Source organism: Protopterus annectens, chromosome 3.part1, assembly GCF_019279795.1.
Source record: "Protopterus annectens isolate FY-2018-M chromosome 3.part1, PAN1.0, whole genome shotgun sequence".
Taxonomy (NCBI): Eukaryota; Metazoa; Chordata; order Ceratodontiformes; family Protopteridae; genus Protopterus; species Protopterus annectens.
In genome coordinates, this window is record NC_056732.1 from 1,126,280,484 (window position 1) to 1,126,299,854 (window position 19,371).

At 37.8% G+C, this 19,371-nt stretch overlaps 1 protein-coding gene across 1 annotated transcript in view; it reads left to right on the top strand.

Moving 5' to 3' along the window:
• LOC122797757 (transient receptor potential cation channel subfamily A member 1-like) overlaps nucleotides 1-19,371 on the top strand; it is a 1,751,748-nt gene that overhangs the window by 1,652,924 nt on the left and 79,453 nt on the right. The window lies entirely within an intron of this gene.

The window sequence follows — 19,371 nt, forward strand, 5'->3', positions numbered from 1 at the left end:
ACCAAACACGGTAAGCACAATAGGTAAAACGAGAGTGAAGACCACCACGATGATTCAGCAAAATCTTTTCTTTATTTGAAACAAACAAAAAAAGAGGATGAGCGCTTTCGCGTACGGACTGTACGCTTCTTCAGATCTAACAAATTGTGAAAACCTTCATCCTTATATATCAGATCTAAGTAGTAATTATTGCTATCAATTATTCAATTAATTAATAAAACACTAATCACAAAACCCCTGATGTAACTGTGAGATGTAAAAACAGTTTAAAATGGTGTGACAGTCAAAAAACGTAAGAAATCTCATAGCATCTTTCAGGAGACATATATCCCTAAAAATATGTGTATTTATATACCTGTTAAAATTAGATATTTTCAAGTGACTGCTCTGGCAAAAATTAAAACATTATTCTATATAGAAAACTGATAATAAAGCAGCTTAATCAAATGCAGTTAATAACATCATCCTACACAGTTCTGCTTGCAATATATATATATATATATATATATATATATCACTCTATGAACACAACATTAAACAATAGAGTCACTACTTATCGAAATGAAGCAACTATATAAAGCAACTATATATCTCTCCAAATGATGTGTCACTGTTGTAAGTAAAACAAACAGTATCAATCTAGAACCATCTGTATCAGCAATGTATACTAAAAAAACAGATAAAATGTGTATATAAACTATATAATGAAAGAATGTAAATATGTTATAACATGACTCGCTATGGAAGTGTGAGCCTTTGGGAAATATTTTTGTTATATAGTCTTTAAAACCACGCAGATAGAGAACCAACCATTATACTAACCTATTATATTATATTATATTAATATAGCAAAAAATTTTTTTAAAAAATATTTAAAAATATTTAAAATTATATGGAGTCTTTTAGAAAGCAATAGATAGGTAAAAAATGTAAAATACAAATATCAATATGTATAAAAATATATATAAATATATATATGTATAGTATATGAATAAAAAATATATAAATATATAGATATATATAAATAAACATATGAGCAATAATCACTTAAAAAGTTCCATATATCTCATTAATAATATCACTATATATATAAATATAAGTTTTTGGGTATATATGAAATATTTTATAAAGATTTTGATAAAAAGTTTTTATATATAATATTTTATTTTGTCAGAGGGTTATTCATATGTCTGATACATGATAATTTTCATATGTTTGTGAAATTAGGTGTTGCAATGTGACAGGGTGTATTATGAATGAGAAAGGTTCTTGTTTTGTGTCCTTTTTATATTGTCCCCATACTCCATGTATACCCCTCCAGTTCACTTATTGGACATCCGACTCAGGCCCTCTTTGATGCATGATTGCATTACCCATCATTCCTCCCCCACCCCAATCTTCGCATACACAACAACCACCCCTTCTATGGTGAATTAGGTTAATATTAATTGTTATAATACCAGAGCTGCATGTGTATTGTGTACACTCCAATTCCTTTGGAGTGCTTCTGTGTCACAAAGTGTGTTCATAGATGTTTATGTATATGGCTATTGATGTAACTGTATAATATCTATCTATATATATATATATATATATATATATATATATATATATATATATATATATGTACATGCATATATATGTATATATATATATATATATATATATATATATATATGTACATGCATATATATGTATATATATATATATATATATATATATATATATATATATATATACATATATTTTGTATTAATTTGTAACAGTAATACATATGTAGACTGGAATGTGTTGGTTCACAAACTACAGTGCATTACAATGTACTGTACATATGTACACAAAGTGACTGTCCCATTTGTGATCATTACAGTGAAATGCATATGGTATAAGGTGTAGTCTCAAGACCATGAAACATGTATACACCTCAGATGGCTTAGTGGTAAGTCCCATGACTATAGTGTGCATGGTCCAGGGTTCAACACCTGCGAGGCTTTACAAATGTTTTTTACTCCAGAATAAGCCTCATTTAAGCAGTTGTAAGCATGTTTAAAAGTGTTTGTGTGATATTATAGCAGCTGTTAAATACAGTTAAACAAAGTTTGTAACATAACTTGTGCGCGCAAACACGGCCACATCCGCTAAATACTCAGGATATATACATGTCAGTGAAGTAACATTTCACTATGTGCTGACATAACATTACATTCTCTGTTGACTGTACTCTACAGCACACATGGGTTTATATGGGTGTTTAGAATGTTTATTATACAGATGATTACTACCTATATATGCAAGCTGTGGTTAAGGTATACCTTTGAACATGATAAACATCCCTGCCTTTATCACGATTGACCCACGAATGCACAGATACTATGCAGATGCTGTAACCATTACACTATTGACATTAACGTTGCTTCCGCCTGTTTCCTATTTAGATGATTTCTGTGAGTAAACTAGGCTAAGCAACGGGCGGAGGCCCCCAAACTCACTGAGCTTCACATACTCTTGAAATAACAACATATAACAAATGTACTGTGAGACAATACATTGCATTCCTAACTACATTAGGCATAGTCCCTCACTGACACACTTCAAGGGAAACTTTGGTGTGTGAATGGGTAACAGAATATACACCCCTGGGATCATGTATCCCAGAACCATACAGCCAGGGGGTGGGGGAGCCTGTCCAGTTTGGTAGCTGTGAGATGCCCTCTGTAGATCTCTAAGTACCCCTATCACCCTCCACAACCCCAATCTTCATCAGCTTCTAGCAACTCTGCCTGGAATTGCTTCATTGGCTATGCTTGACAGAGGCTCAGTTACTTCATCAATGGTGTGGGGAAAGCCAACACACTGTAGCTATGCTTCTGATTGCTCTTGGGCAGATAGGTAGTAGGCTATCTGTGAACCTCTAAAGTGCAGGCCATCACAACCATAATATGTGAATAAACAGACCTTCAGATTGCAATATACAGTGAGAGATCACCATGTAGTCAGGAAGCAGTTAAGTACATCAAGAACATACAGAACACTGATACTTAGTCACTCCAAAAGCCTATCTTGGAAGCTAGAAGACTTGTATAAGTTTAAGGCTTTCTATTGCTTACCAGTAGGTTACCTACAGGAGAGATGAAAAACAAGCACAGATGGGGAACATGCATGCAACGATACCATACCAGCCTATGTGTCAGCTTTAGGCTTTGGAATACTGGCAAAGGCTATTGGTGCCCCATGGTGCCTTATTTAGGAGAGTCTTGAAGATGAATACCAGCTCTGTAAATGGCACAATAGCAGATTCAATGAGGGTTATGCTACTCAACACCAGGGGTTGTGATCACAACATGCATGCACTCACAGCACTCCTCAGGATGGACAACATCAACATCTGTGCAGTAACTGGGATTTGTCTTAAGGCTTCTCAGAGCACACCAGCACTACCAGACTACAACCCATACCACACATTTCACAGAACATGGACTGACACAGACATGGAGGGGCTGTATCCATATTCATCAGGGATACCTACTCCTCCAGCCTCCAGGTTAGTGGGGCAGCATGATACCTCTGAGATCATCCATGTGCAGCTAACATCAGCCACAACTGCAATGTAAACTATGGCCTGTTACGGATCACCCTCCATGACCCAGGACCACCACTCCACCTACCTGGAGACAGTGGAGAAAATGACAGTTCTGACGCACACCCTGGCATTGGCCGATGTCAACTACCATACAATTAACTGGGAAATTTACTCCAGTATGCACTTCCAGGCCCAGTGCTTCCTGGAATTTTTCACCTCATATGCCCTGTATCAGTTGGCAACCTCCCTAACGTGGGGTGGAAACTATAGAAGCGGTCATTACCAATGTGGGCAGCAGGTGCACCACGGTGGAGGTTAACCGGTCACTGGTTAGATCTGACCATGAACTATTCACTTTTTCCACACCCAAGCATCTCCCCCGCCCACAGATACCACAGTGTATGCCTGTCCTACAGCTAAATTTACACTATTAGTCTCATGGGTGTTTCACAGCCCCCACGCTAAGGGGAAACACTGCTCAAGATACAGACAGATTTACAAATGCAGTCTATAAGCACCTACATGGATGTATGGATCGTGCCATCACTGTTCTGAAGAAGTCTGAGTATTGACGAAAGCACTTAACTTGTTGTTTTATCATTTTTAAACTGTGACTTTACGTGTATTTGTACTTCATTTTGATCATTGGATTGAGTAAAGAAAGAATTTTTTCATTATTCGGGCTCCATCTCGTTGGATACCACCCTGCATCTGCTGTTCATTCTAGTTTTTATTCTGCTTAATGATTCTGGTTTGTGTGTGCCTCATTTTGTCATTCCTGCATGAGTGTGTGTACATTTCTGATGGGAGTCATCATCCACAGTTCCAGTGCATAGCCAGCATTCCCCACCAGGTAGCCATTTGGGATGTCCCCCATGGCAAATAACTGATACAGCTATGAGACATGCCACATGTGGGAGTTGTGATATCTTCCAGGGCTGCCAGCACACACATCCATGATAATGCCCTGGGCATTGCACACAACCTGGCAGTTGATGGAGGGGTATCCCTTGTTGTTTATATAGCACCTACCCTGCTCACCGGTGGGGTGACGATGTGTATGTGCGTGCAGTCTATTGCACCCAGTACCTCTGGGTATTCTGCCACATGATGGAAGAGATGCATATTGCAGGCCAACTCCTCCTGTGTTCGGGGGAAGTGTATGTGCTCATTGGCAGATGGTAACATGGCATCCAGGAACTGGTGTAGAACCCTGGATGCTGATGCCTGTGAGATCCCCATGATATCCCCAGTTGGTCTTTGAAAGGTATCTGTAGCTAGTATTCTCAGGCTTACACATACCTTCATATCCACTGGGATGGGTTCCCCTCTGTTTGTTCTGGCTCTGAGACATGGCTGGCAAGCTCCACAAGTTGCTGTAGGATATCCCTGTCCACCATGTAATGCTCTACTATCTCCAGATCATGTAGCCCCTGGTATGTTACCCTGGATCTGAACACTCTCCTCCTCCTCTGGTGCCTGAGGTGGTCATGTGCATCATCCTCCACACCACCTTCAGTCTCCAACACATGCTGATGGATCAAAGCTATGGCAGCCCATAACATGTACATACTAAATATTCCCCGTCTGTATACACCACTGGTGCAGAGTGTATAGGAATACATAAATGTGTGTGAGGTGCTTTCACACTTTATACATTTGTGCTATGGATGCTGCTGATGTCAGTGGGTGTGTATGAGCTATTCCAGCTGCAGCGGGTCTTAATTACGGGTTTTGTAATGAGTACTGCAAGTGTGGGGCCTTTACTGTGGAGATATGCTTGACTGCCTTGATTAATCTGTTGCCCTTTAATTCACTTTTAAACGTGGATCCCCTCCCATTATCAGGCATGCATCCACCTGCCGTCTTTCTTGTTTTGTACTTTCCCTACCCAGTCATGGCAAAATGTGCCTTATAGCTGATACTCCAAATCTGCTTTATTCTGCTTTGACACTTTACTGTTTTCTTTGCAGTACAGCCCCCCCCCACCCTTTCCTGTTGTGTAGATAGCTGCTTGCAGCCTTGTTAGCTGTTGTCAATGGCCCACTGAGGGCTCCTAGGTGTTAATTAGTCATTTGTACTCCAATTTCACTGCTGCAGCATTTCCTTATATCTTTCCTATATCCTTCCTGTTTCAGCTGCAGTGCATGCCACGTAAACCTGTTTACCGGGTTTATGTGCGCTTTCATCTCAGTTCACATGCATACTCGGTTACCTTGTGTACTCTCAGCTAAGCATAGCTATGGCCAATTTGACACATCCCTATCCTGCAGCTTTGCCTATCTAGGGGCAAACTGGTTTAGCAATGCTCTAATGTGCTTACAGCAATGGTGACATACCCCTCTCTTGATGTCATCTTTATCTCAAGGCCACACCTTGGTGTTATAACGCTATGCTGTGAGGTGCTTCCTTACACCAGCGGGAAATCTGCGATTCACTATTACTCCTCTCATTTGCATGGCATTGCCTACTAATTCCTAGCTACTGTGCATAACACTGTCACTGCCCCTTAGCAACCCTTGCACCATAGTATGGTGTAGCATGCCTGCCATTGACTACTATGGGGAATTCATGATATGTGTTTCATTGCGGTTTTATTCTATATTTTTATATATTCCTTGCAATCACCTTTGCGCACCGCTGCCCCACGCTTCCACGTCGCGATAGTATGACTATATATATTAAATGCTAATTTTATATTTAGTAAATTTTTTATGCCAATGGCTGTATATTTAGCCATTGGCATTTATTAACAATATAATGCATGTGTTTGGTTGGCTGCCATGGCTTCGATTTTATGTTTGCAAAAATGTAAACCGTTTTCTATGGTTTGCATTTCTGCCTGCTTACACTACACCTGCACCACTTCTTGAATCGCTACATACCTTCATTTGCATGCTACACTGCTGCACATGGGGTAATTAGCATACAGGGCTCGGGAGTTGTGCGGGCATAGCATATGCAGGTAGTGCACATGGAAACAGCTCGTACCTGAATCGCTCGACGGCCATATTTGGTGTTAGAATGCCGACGCTACACCTGCACCTGGTGCAAGCTTTATGAATACCGGGGTATGTTTTTTTTAATAACCATAAATGCATGCATACATACATACAAATATTTCATGCATGGGCATTAATGCCCTTCTAGCCTGCCAGTATACCAAAACATTTATTCCCATAATAAGTGTCCAGGCTGTTCTTAAAAATATCTAAACTAATAGTTCCTTTAATGTAATTTGGTAGTCTGTTTCATGCATCAGCTCTCTTAGAAAACCAATTACCCTTCTCATTCCTATAGAATCTTTTACATAGGTTGTCTGATGATTCTTTAGTACTTTTTGGTAACCCCAAACATTTTCCTAGAGATAGTTGTCTCTAAATACCCTGTATATCTGAATAAGATCTCCTCTTAGATATCTATAAAAGACACTGTACAAGTTCAGATATTTTAGTCTTCATAATAAAAGGAAGTTATGCACTTACCATAATGTTCAATCTGTGTTGCCAATTTTCATTTATCCTTGACATATGGGGTTCAAGTCTGACATTGGAACTGACTTGCCCATTACTACAGCTTGCGCAGGCCAAAAATTCTTGAGCTTCACCCTTACCCACAATCCTGCTCTCCCAGTTACTTCAGATCAAGTCTGCAGACTAGAGATATAAAGTCATAAACAAGAAAGCCTTCATGGAAACCATACTTGCCATGCCAAAATATTTACACTAGCATTATATGTCCATTATCCATTTCACCAAAGGGTATTCAAAGGCTGGAAGATTGAGGGGAGAGTCAGAGATAAATGTAAATGAAAATGGACAACACAAATGGGATATTGTGGCAAGTACATAACTTCTTTATCTGATGTTGTTAATTTTCATTTTATCCTTGACATATGGAGCAGTCTCCAGCTACCTTAGCCCTTGGGAAGACTCACGGAAGGATATTCCTGTGCACCATTGATCCAAAAGATGCTCTTTCCCTGGAGACCAAATCTAGTTTGTAATGAGTAATAAAGGTATGGGTAGAAGCACAAGTTGCTGCTAGACATATATATCATCCATTGACGCTCTAGCTTGGAAAAGTGCTTAAGTGGCTATGGATCTTGAAGAATGTGTAGAATGTCCCTCTGTAGGCCTAGGCAAATCAATTTTCTTTTTGTTATAGATAAAGGAAATATAATCCTTGAGATATCTGGCTAAGGTCACCTTGATGACTGGTTTACCTGGCCTTGCATTTGAAAAGGACAAAAATAGTTGGTCAGATTTTCTTATGTCTTTCATTCTGTGTATATAAAACATAATTGTTTGTGAACATCAAACAAATGTAAACAGTATTCACCTTTATTCATAAAATTGAGAAAGAACACTGGTAATTTAATAATCTGATTGATATTAGTCTCTGACACTACCTTAGGCAGAAAAATGGGATTTGTCCTTAAGGAAATTCTATCTTTGCAAAATATCAGGTAAGGTGGTCTACATGATAAGGCTTGTATTTCTGAAATCCTTCTGGCAGAGGTTATTGCCACCAAACATATAGTTTTCCATGACAAATATTTTTGATCACACTCCACAGGTGATGTGAAGGGGAATTGTATAATGGTTTGTAACACTAAATTTAGATCCCAAGGCAGAATAGGATCTTTCAACAATAGTGTCCCTTTTAAAAAGGACTTACAAAGTTTATGAGAAGCCAGGGAACATTATTCAAAACCATTATGAAAATTTGAAATGGCTGCTAGTTGAATTTTAATGGTAGAAGGGGAAGCTCCTGCTTTGAAAAGAGAAGCTAAGACATCTAAAAATGTTATCAACAGATGCAGAAAAGGGATCAATATCCCTTCACAAGCCCAAAAAGTAAATATCTTCTATTTACTAATATAGAGTTTATGGGTGGAAGGCTTATAAGAAGCTAGGAGAATTTGACATACCGGGAAAGAATGGTTAACTCGCCTGGCAATTAATGGAACTGGAGGAACCAAGCTGTCAACTTGAAGTTCAGAATGTTTGGATGAACTACTCCATGTGGATGGGACAGAAGGCCTGGAACCAAGATCCAGAGACCAAGGTTGTCGAATCAGGTAAGGCCAAAGAAAGGGATACCATATCTTTAGAGGGCAATAAGGTGCAATGATGTTAACTTTGCTCTTCACCCTAAGTGCTTTCTGTAAGAATTTTGGAATTAGAGGTATCGGAGGAAAGGCATACAGAAGTCTGGAAGGCCAAGTTTGGAGAGGACCATCTCTTAATGACTTCCCCTAAGGATGGATCAGGTCAAAGTAGTTGCTGCACTTGTTGTTCAGAGGTGAGTTAAAAAGGTTGCATCAAGGGTGGCCCATTGATGGTAAATCTTTTCCATCACCTTTGGATTGAGATACCACTAGTGAGGCAGGATAATAAATCTGCTCATTTTGTTTGCTACAACACTGGAACTCCCTGGAATATGCCTTGCTATCAGAAAGCAGTTGAAAGAGATTGCCCACTGCCACACTCTGAGTGCTTCTTGACAAAGGGGGTAAGATTTGATTCCACTCTGTTTATTGATTTACAAACTACCGACATACTGTCTGCTTGAAGCACAGCTCCAAAACATTTATATGGAGGCATTCATGGTCACAATGGTTTTGTGCTGTACAAGGACAAAGGGGTGACCCAAGAGAACTTCTGTGGAATATATCCACCAAGCTAGATCTCTAGATCATTTCTGCAAAGGCTGGTGATCAAAATATGGTCCAACATTGATTGGTATAACATTGACCATTGAGATGTAAGCAGCCACCGTAGAATTCTCATGTGATATCTTGCTAGAGGGACTAAAGTTATCTCTGCTGCTATGGAACCTAGAGCTTGTAAAATTATACGAGGGGGTACTCTCCTACTGTGGATCATTTTTTGAACTTGTGTTCTGATTTTCTATAATCTCATTGGGGGAAGGGATGCTATGGATGTTGTTATATTTAGTACTGCCCCTATAAACTCTAAACTCTGAGTTCTGATTTTTCGTAATTTATAGTTATTCATAAATATGCACAAGTTTGTAGAACATAATTCTGCACTTCCTTCAATAGATCCCTGTTTGGAGTGGTAATGAGCCAAGCATCCAAGTATGGAAACACCTGGAATCCCTGTAGTCTCAAGTAAGCTGCTACTAATGCCATACATTTGGTGAATACCTTGGGAGTTGTGATGAGACCAAAGAGCGGAGCCCTGAACTAATAATGACTGGCTCCCAGCTGGAAGTAGAGGAACCTTCTAGAGTGCTTGTACATTTTTATGTGGTAGTACACATACTGAAGATCTATCAAGCACATTCAGTTGTCCTTTTTCAAAAACAGAAAAAAATTAACTGTACTGTGACCATCCAAAATTTTGTTTGCTGAACTGATTTGTTCAATGCACTGATATCCAAAATTGGTCTCCAGTCCCTTGTCTTTTTTCTCACTAAAAATAATCTTGAGTAAGTTCTGGACTCTTTCTGGTTCAGTGGACTTCTTGGATGAATGTTTTCTCTAGCAGTTTTTGAATTTCTAGAAGTACTGGTTCCCTCTGACTGGGTGGAATATTGGGGATTTTTTTGCATAGAGGAGGATGAAGAGAAAAGGGTATGGTATAACTTCTGGAAATAATCTTCTGTAACCAAGAATCTGTTATTTGTAGCCAGGCATTTTGGTGCAGGGATAAACATCCCCTACTGCCTCCAGATGAAAACAATCAGGCCTCCTTTCAGGAAAGCTGATAGGGCTTACCTGGGAAGGAATTCCTGAGGTCCTGGTTCTGCAGGCCACCTCTGCTACATGGATATCATCTTCCATTATAGTCCCCCCCCCCCTGCCTCTGGTAGACCTGGCTCCACATGTGTCCTGGAAAGGCCCTTGGGACTTTTTGAACCACATCTTTCCACTTCTCCTCTGATTCCTGGAAAAGGATCTTTGCCAAGTGGAAAAACATATTCCCACAGCAGAAAAGGTCTTACCATCTTTCTCATACCTGGATAATGTATCTCTAACCTTTGGGCCAAACAGGGACGATCCATCAAAGGGTGCATTGATAAATGAAGACTTAAATGGCTCCATGAAGTCACATAGATGCATCCAGGTGTGTCTCCTTATGGCTATGCCTGAACCTGCCTTTCTGGTGGTCTCTTCATCCGCATGCACAATGAGTCTCATGGATGAGTTGGACACAGACTCCAGGCTAGCCAACTAGGAAGCAGCTTTTTCTTGGACTTCCTCAACAACAGCTCCTGCTAGGATAACTGACAACTCCTTGATCAGATCCCTTTGAAGTCTGGTAAATTGTGCCAGGAAATTCAAAGACATTAAGGCAAAGTTCGATGAAGCATATAGCTACTTCCCAAATCTATCCATCACCCAATACTCTATGTTGGGAGGATGGATAGAATACTTTCTTCATATAGTTCCTTCTTAGTGGTGGCTACTATGACCATGACATCAACAGCTAATCCTTTGACCCAGAACTGCTTATCCTCAGGGGCAGATAAAATTTCATCTGGTCTTTTGGGGATGGGTTCAGTGGTGTCCAGTGCCTTCCCTGACTACTGAGAGATCAACTGAATAAGCTCAGAGGGCAGAATTACCCAAGAGGTAGACAGGTGAGTGCCAAAAGCCTGCAGATAAACTGATTCCTCCAAGGAAGGATTCTGGGCCTTCCAATAACCCCTCTGTTTCAATATTTCTAGGATGTCCCCAAAGGAGACATCATCACAGGTTCACCTTGGGGATCCTTGTCCTTTACCAAAATCAGTGTCTTCCATGATTGATTCCTCTTGGGAATCTAAGTGCTTTCTCTTGAACTTCTTCTTCTGTGGAACTTCCTCAGGTGGCTAGTCTGGTGAGGTATCAGAAGATGACAGCATTTGTATCTGAGGTTCCTGAAGATTCGGCACTCATTGACCCAGTGAAGAGACAGGTTGAATAACTAAGCACAAGGAAGGTATTTGCTCTGAGTTATAAAGGGGCAACTGCCTGACTGCAGTAGACAAAGCTCTGTCCATTGCCTCGAAAGCTGCCTCTCCCCTAAAGAGGGAAGGGAGCCCAGAACCGAGAGGGACTGCCTCAGAACCATGGCCATGCCATGATCCAATAGCACACTCCCCAAGACAGAAGCCAGAGCCAACCTGATCCATGCCAAATCTCCAAGTTGTAGGGACAGCTCAAAAAAATTTTGAGTCAACCCTGGGTCCTTGGAGCTGACAGGGCAGATACAACTCAGAGAGGTCTCCGTAGCTGAAAGAACTGAAAAACCCAGAGGAATAACTGGTTCCAAAGAAAGAGAAATCTCTGGAACCAATGCAGTTGGTGCAGGATGGTTTGGAGCTGAAAACTCTAACACCTCAGAGGAGGTTAGAGGACGAGTATTTAAAGGGGTGTAGGAAGGTTCAGCTTCTACACCCATAGGGGTTAGAGCAGGAGGGGGACTTGTGTATCCTCTCACCCACATAATTTTATTCACCAGTCTCTTCACATCAATATCTGTTAGGCTTTTGGTGGAACGGACAGACATTACAGAGGGTGATTTTGGCCTTTGTAGAAAAATCACAGGTAATTAACTCGTAAAAGGATTGATCAAAGGGGAGTAAGTTGTCCTAGGCAAAACTTCTTGCTCTACAGTTTGAATACTCTGTTGCAATGGAGTCGATGTTGAGGAAGAGCCAGGAAGCAATACTTCTGGATCTGAAGTTTGAAGCCGCTCTTGTACCGAGGACTTCGGCATCAAAAGTTTGGATCCAGCAGGAATAGTCGGTGCCGATGATTTATCTGGTACCGAAGCTTTTGATGTGGTATCTGTCAGTCCTGAAGAACCTTTAGGAACAGAGGATCTAGTTTTATTGTGTGTCAGTGTCAAAGGTAATGATGGTGCTCACAGACTTCTCTTTTTAGCCTTCTACAAGGAGGATGACAAGGAAGGTGAGGAAATATCAGTTTTAATTCTTTCCTTCTGAGCAGATATGGCCTCTCCAAAGGTGGAAGGAATCAAACCTTTGAGAATTAATTTATTTCTCCTTTCTACAAGGACCCTATGTCTAAACAAATGGCAAATACTGCAATATTTTTGTAGATGAACTGGGCAAAACAATGCATGCACTAAGGGTGTGAATCTGAAAGTGGAATTTTATGTCCACACTTCTGGCATTTCTTGAAGTCAGAAGGGCACTTAGGCTTTTCAGCCATAACAAAAAAGGCTATAAAATTACAAGATCTATGAAGCCAAGCACACAGGACTAGAGAGGACTCTCATACAGAAAAACACTCAATCAGAAAAAAGAAAATAAATAAATAAATAAATAAATAAATAAATAAATGCTATTTTAAGTAGAAAAGTATTTATTTTTTGTAACAAAGAGAAGAACTATCAGTTATGATAGTACAAGGTACATCAAAGTGTATGGAAACAGGAAAGAGAGATACAGATACTACAAAGGGCAGGGTATACTAAAGATAGTGAAAAAAGAATACTTAGATAATGATATAAGAAGTGCAAGACAATATTAAAGAGGAAGAAAAAGAAAATATCTGAAAAAAATTGACTTAGTTCACGAAATATGGTGAACGTGTTTGTTTAAGAAAGCAAGAAACGAGATCTAGGGTAACTGGGAGAGCAGGACTGTGGGTAAGGGTGAAGCTTGAGAGTTTTTGGCCTGCACAAGCTGTAGTAATGGCCAAGTCCATTCCAATGTCAGACTCGAATCCCATATGTCAAGGATAAAATGAAAATTGACAATATCAGATCTTAAATTTTCACATCCATGGATGCCCTTGACTTATTTCCTCTGTACTCTTTCCAGTTTACTAATACTTGTTTTCCTATAAGGTTTCCATATCATTATTCCATACTCAAGTCTGGGTCTAATGTAACTAACAAACAATGACTTCATCATTTCTGATTTTCTAGACTTTATAAATCTTGTTATACAACCTATAGTTTTATAACTATCATTACCAATTGGAAGATATGATTAGAAAAACTCAAAGCTGGATCTACCCATATACCCAGGTCCTTAAATCATTACATGTAACACCTTCGGGTACATCTGTAGTTAACTCCTACTGATGCCTCTTGACATCAAATATTGCTTGTTCATATTTGCATCAATAATTCCAAAACCATGCTTGTACAAGATTTTAAAATATTTCATATTTAACCTTACACAATGGCAAACACAACTGCATTAATATTTGACCTCTGTCTAGTGCAGATAAAGAGATATTAACTGCTGTTTTATGATATTAATTTATATAGATATAATTTTCAGTTTTTCTAAATATCTCAACAACCAAGTAATGCAGACAGACCTCCTTAGCCTCATATGTATGCATTCAGCTTGATGAATATAATGCTGCTGACAGTATGTATCTAACTTGAGTGGCTGCTGAGATATTGTAAGCTGTTTATAAAATATTGAACAGGAAAACACCTTCCAGCCTAACTGATAGTGGTGCAAAAACAATGCAGACTTGAATAATCCAAAAATCAATTTATTCCAACAAATATAAAACGTAGTCAAGCACTTTCGTCCAGGAAACCCTGGACTTCATCAGAACCAATAAAACAATTAAAACACACCACTAAAGTACACTAAAACAACCAATGAAAACATTGGCTATAAATCTTATTAATTAACTATTTAAAAACACATAAACAATTTACACATACATGAAACATTATAACACTTTTTAGGATTTTTTAAAAAAATTTATAATACAAGGGCTCTATACTTTAAAAATGGCATAATTGAAATATATTCATTAATTCCAGGGGTGTGGGTAGCATTGTATAAAAATGCTATGCTGCCTGCATCAATTAATAATGTCCAAATGCTTGAATATCACAAATGTACATACTAGTACTTGGTAGCCCAACCATTACGTACTAAATATCATAAAAATAAAAATGAACACATAAGAATCCTGACATTATTAATTGATGCAGGCAGCATAGCATTTTTATTATCTATTAGAGTCGATTTCTTAATTTGAAAAGTATTAAAATGAAATTTTATTATTTTATTATTATTATTATGTATCGTTTAAAATTTATACCATATTTTTAGTTATGATATATAATGATGATAATAGATATGCATTTTATGTGTTGGAAGCTATGTGTGTTTTTGTTAGATCCAGCAAGCAGTGGTAGAGCAATTATGTATTAATGTATGTATGCATGAAAGTTAAGCATTTGAATAATAATCATTGATGCAGACAGAATAGCACTTTTGGCATCTGCCATTGTTGATTTTTATTTTAAGCGTATTACATTGAAATACATCATTTTATTATTCAATGTAACAGCTGTAGACATAGTGTTACTTTAATATGTTTTTCAACTACAAATTTAGATAGTAGATAGGGTTGATTTACGTAGTTAATATTCGCTGTCATATACTGTGTTTTTAAAAAATGACAAGAATGGCTAATTGGTTACTTACGTCATTAATTAGTATTTATAAAGGTAATTGATAGCAAGTTTGAATTTTAACAGTCTGAAGAAGCTACGGTGAAAGCGCTTACTGTGTGTATATGCTCTCCATTAAAAACATTTGTTTAAATATTTTCTGCAGTTCATGCATACTTTCTTGGACATCTAGAAGAGTTAAGTTGTGAAGTGAGCTCTGGTTGTCTCCTGGTTTCTTATTTGGATTATTTGCTGCATTTTTGTCAACTTGGGGACATTTATACTGCTGAACGCTGTTTTATTTTATCTTGGAATATATTGTATAATATTATATACAAAATGAGTACATAGCAAAATTCACAACATGGTAAGACTGAATGCAGATAGTGCAACATTAAAAAATCCAGTTAGAGTGCATAAAAAATATATGTACAAAATACAAGCTAAGATGTGCATAACAGTGCAATCACACATATAATACATAAACTTTTATATACATACGACATATTTGCATATAAGGTGCCAAATTAAGAGGCTGAGAAAAGATTATTAAATGTATTTTAGTATTTATGATATGGGATGGTAAATTACCTAACCATTGTGATGGTAGCAGCTGCAGGCATACCTTTCAACCTCTTAGAGCATGAAAGCTGGACAAAGCCACAAATAATGTGGGAACAAAGGACCAAAAATAGGGATACTTTTTAAATATTGCTCTTACAAACTTATAAAGTTGATAGAATAACAGGTTTTGCATGAATATTAATTTTCTGAAGGATAAGTTTGAAACACAAATGTCTGCCATTATTTTCTGACTTCAGTCCTCGATGATTTACCAGTGATTTTCCAGAAAACTATAATTATATAAGAAACATACCAAAAATATCACGCAAAAATCTGGACATTCTGTGAAAATCTATACAGCTGAGAGGTATGTAGGTAGATTCAGTAGAGAGTGCATCTTCAAAGCTTTTAATGGTTTCAAGATTTTTGATGCCAGTAGGCAGCTGGTTCCAGGTAGCAAGTCCCAGTCTAGAAAAGGCTTTTTCACCTTCAACAGTTTTTAAATAGAGGCCATGATAGAGTAAGACTATTATCTTGTGTAGGTAGTTTCAATCTTAAAGGGGGGCAATGCCTGTCTTTTAGCACCTTGCAAACCAGAGTACTCAGAAGAAAAGTGGCCCTAAGAGGCACTGAAAGTCATTTGAATTTTTTTAACAAATTGCAATGGTGTAAGTGTTGGTCTGCTAAAATGAATCTGCAGATCTTATTTTCAGTAGTCTGTATTCTGTGAGTATTGTGGGCTGAATGCATGACGAGAAAAGGAAGGCCGTATTCAAGCCTGGGTATTAAAATATTTTTAGTAATGGCCCTGAGATCAGCAGGTGAAAGGGGTGACTGATCTTGTAACATAGTTTTAATTGAACAAGGACTTTATTAGTCACAGAATCTGTGTGCGTGTGTGTGTGTGTGTGTGTGTGTGTGTGTGTGTGTGTGTGTGTGTGTGTGTGTGTGGTAAACAAAAGGGTAGAGTTGAATACTGGGCTAAGATACTTCTGTTCAGTGACATTAGGTACTCTGCTTCCATTAAGATCTGTTAAGAGAATAGAAGGAATAGTGGACACTTACATGGCTGAGTAAAAGACCATGGCATTGGCTTTCTTGTGGTTAATTAGTAGTTTGTAATCAGTTTGTTAGTAGTGGAGCAGGTGTGTAACTGAGAGAAAATGTCCTGTAACTTGGTTTGAAGATCAAAGTGGCTAGTACTGGATTGTAGGCTCAGCATATGATCTGAATACATTATTAATTTAAGTTTCATTAATTCTAGGGGGAGATCCTTAACAAATAGAAATAAGAGAAGGGGACCTAGCACAGATCCTTGTGGTACACCTGTATTAAGAAATTGCTATGGTCTTGCAAAGTTCTTTCTTTTGCATACTGTAGTTGTGAAACCAGCAGATAGTGTTATCTGGAAAGTTGAGTCTTCTGGGTTTGCTCAGGAGAAGGGCATGGTTGATCATTTCAAAACCCCTTGACATGTCAACAAAGAGACCTGCAGTGATAGGCCCTTTATTCAGGTTGCAATAAATGGTATCAGTGGCCATTACCAGGGCAGTAAAGGCATCACTTCATAGGCTATAGCTGTTAATGTGCTTAAGTAATTGCTTGTATAAAAGTTTTTCCAATATTTTGGCAATAGGGCATAGAGTGGAAATAGGTCTGTAATCCTTCACTCCATTAGGAGAAGTGACTTTAGGTAGAAGAATTATAACTGCATGCTTGAATGCTGGCGGGAAATTGCATGAGGTAAGAGAGAGGTTAAAGGTATGACTAAGGGGGTTAGCATTTGAGGTACAGGGCTTTTGTAGTATATTGTTTCTTTTATTAAACTGAGAAAAGTTTGGTGTAGCTCTTTGTTGTTGAAGTTCCTTTTCTAGTTCTTCCAGGCTAAATCTTGGTATTTAATTTTGTTTTTGATATCCACTGAAAACTATAGGTAAGACTGTTGTCTAAGCCTTCTCTTTGTAAATGGGAACAGTGTGTCCTGAATTGTAGTCAGTTTTGTGCTGAAAAATTCTTAAGCAGAAGTGGGTTCAAACATGGCAAACAGGGGAATCCAATCTATAGCACTGAACAGGGTGTTGAGATTTGGTAGTTTACTACTAGGGAAAGATCTTCCTTTAATTATTTGAGTTTTTACACACACACACACACACACACACACACACACACACACACATATACATATATATATATATATATATATATATATATATATATATATATATATATATATATGGGTCCCCTTCAGTCGATCGAACTTTTACAAGTTCGAACCTCATATGGCAGAGACCATATTTTTCAAACTTCTAAAAGTTTGATTGGACTGAATGGAGATCTCTGTACAGAGTGGAATGGAAAGATTTCCCTTTTCCGCAATGTAGTGCTATCTAGGAGTTGGTATATTTAAGTAGGGGAGGTGTGGGGGTGCATGGGGGGCGTAGCCCCCAGCTACAGATGTTTAGTTTGGTTTTTTGTTGGTTTTATTTTCAGTGTTCAAACTTTTACAAGTTCGAACATATGGTCTCGGCCATATGTGGTTCAAACTTGTAACAGTTTGATTTACTGAAGTAGATCCATATATATATATATATATATATATATATATATATATATATATTTATATATATATATATATATATATATATATATATATATATATATATATATATATATTCTGAATGACCAAATAGATTAAATTGAATTTTGATAATAGTCATGAGATCTTTGCTCTCCATTTATGTAATATAGACTCGGTCAAACGTCTTGATAAATGAGACCAGCTTGCTAATGCTACAAAGCAATGCAGTGTTCAAACTGCAATGTAAATCCTATTAGCTGGTCTACGCATTGAACTCATAAGAGTCTGTACTTCTAGCATTCACAAGTGAATATGCAACCTTCTGAGCTATGACACTGATGCTTATGCTCGCTAATTAGAAATACAGATTTTTTTCTAGATTCTATGTTATATTTGTTATGGATTGCTAGGTGCACAGAAGCAAAAATTATAAAAACATTGTCTGCACAATTTTTGATTATTAGGTTATCTGTTTGGTTGAATAAAGGGGACTGGGTATTTGGAATTATGTGAATTAACATCCTCTTTTAAATTATACATTTATATTATATTTGCTTTTCTTTGAAGTTCATTAATATTTCTTGTTATTGTTTTTTATTTGATGATACAGTTTCTTTTATTACTGTATAATGTATATTGTACTTTCTGCCTTATAATATGATTGTATTATTTTTATAATACTTATGCAATAAGCTTGTGGATTAATCCTGCTTAGAAATACTGATACTTAGTATTATTGCATCCAGATATGAAACCTGTTATCAGTGCTCATCTCATGCAGAAAGGAATCATTGTGTTTTTGCCAGGGTTGGAACGTTAAGTAAGTAGGTGTCTCTGACATTGGGGGATGACTGTATCATGATTTTAAAGAAAGTGAAACTACTAACTTTCATGAAACCAGTGCTATTTTATATGGCCGGACATTAATAAATGCTTCTTTGGTGTCATTTCTCAGCAAGTTGTAAGGTGTATGACCTAAAAGTGCATTGAATCTTATATTGTTTTGGTTTTACACTTTAATAAGTCTGCTGGCCTTCTTTTAAAACCTTCAGGGAACAACATTCCAGTGTAATTCACCAATCTACAGCCAGCTTCATGAGGGCAAGTCCTTTTGACAGTCCTCTTTCGCCTGCTTAGCTCAGTCCCCATGCTTTTCATAACCACTACTTCCTTCTAGCTATTCTGCTTTGAAGCACAGCAGTCTGGAAATGTGTAAATCCTTCTTACAGGGA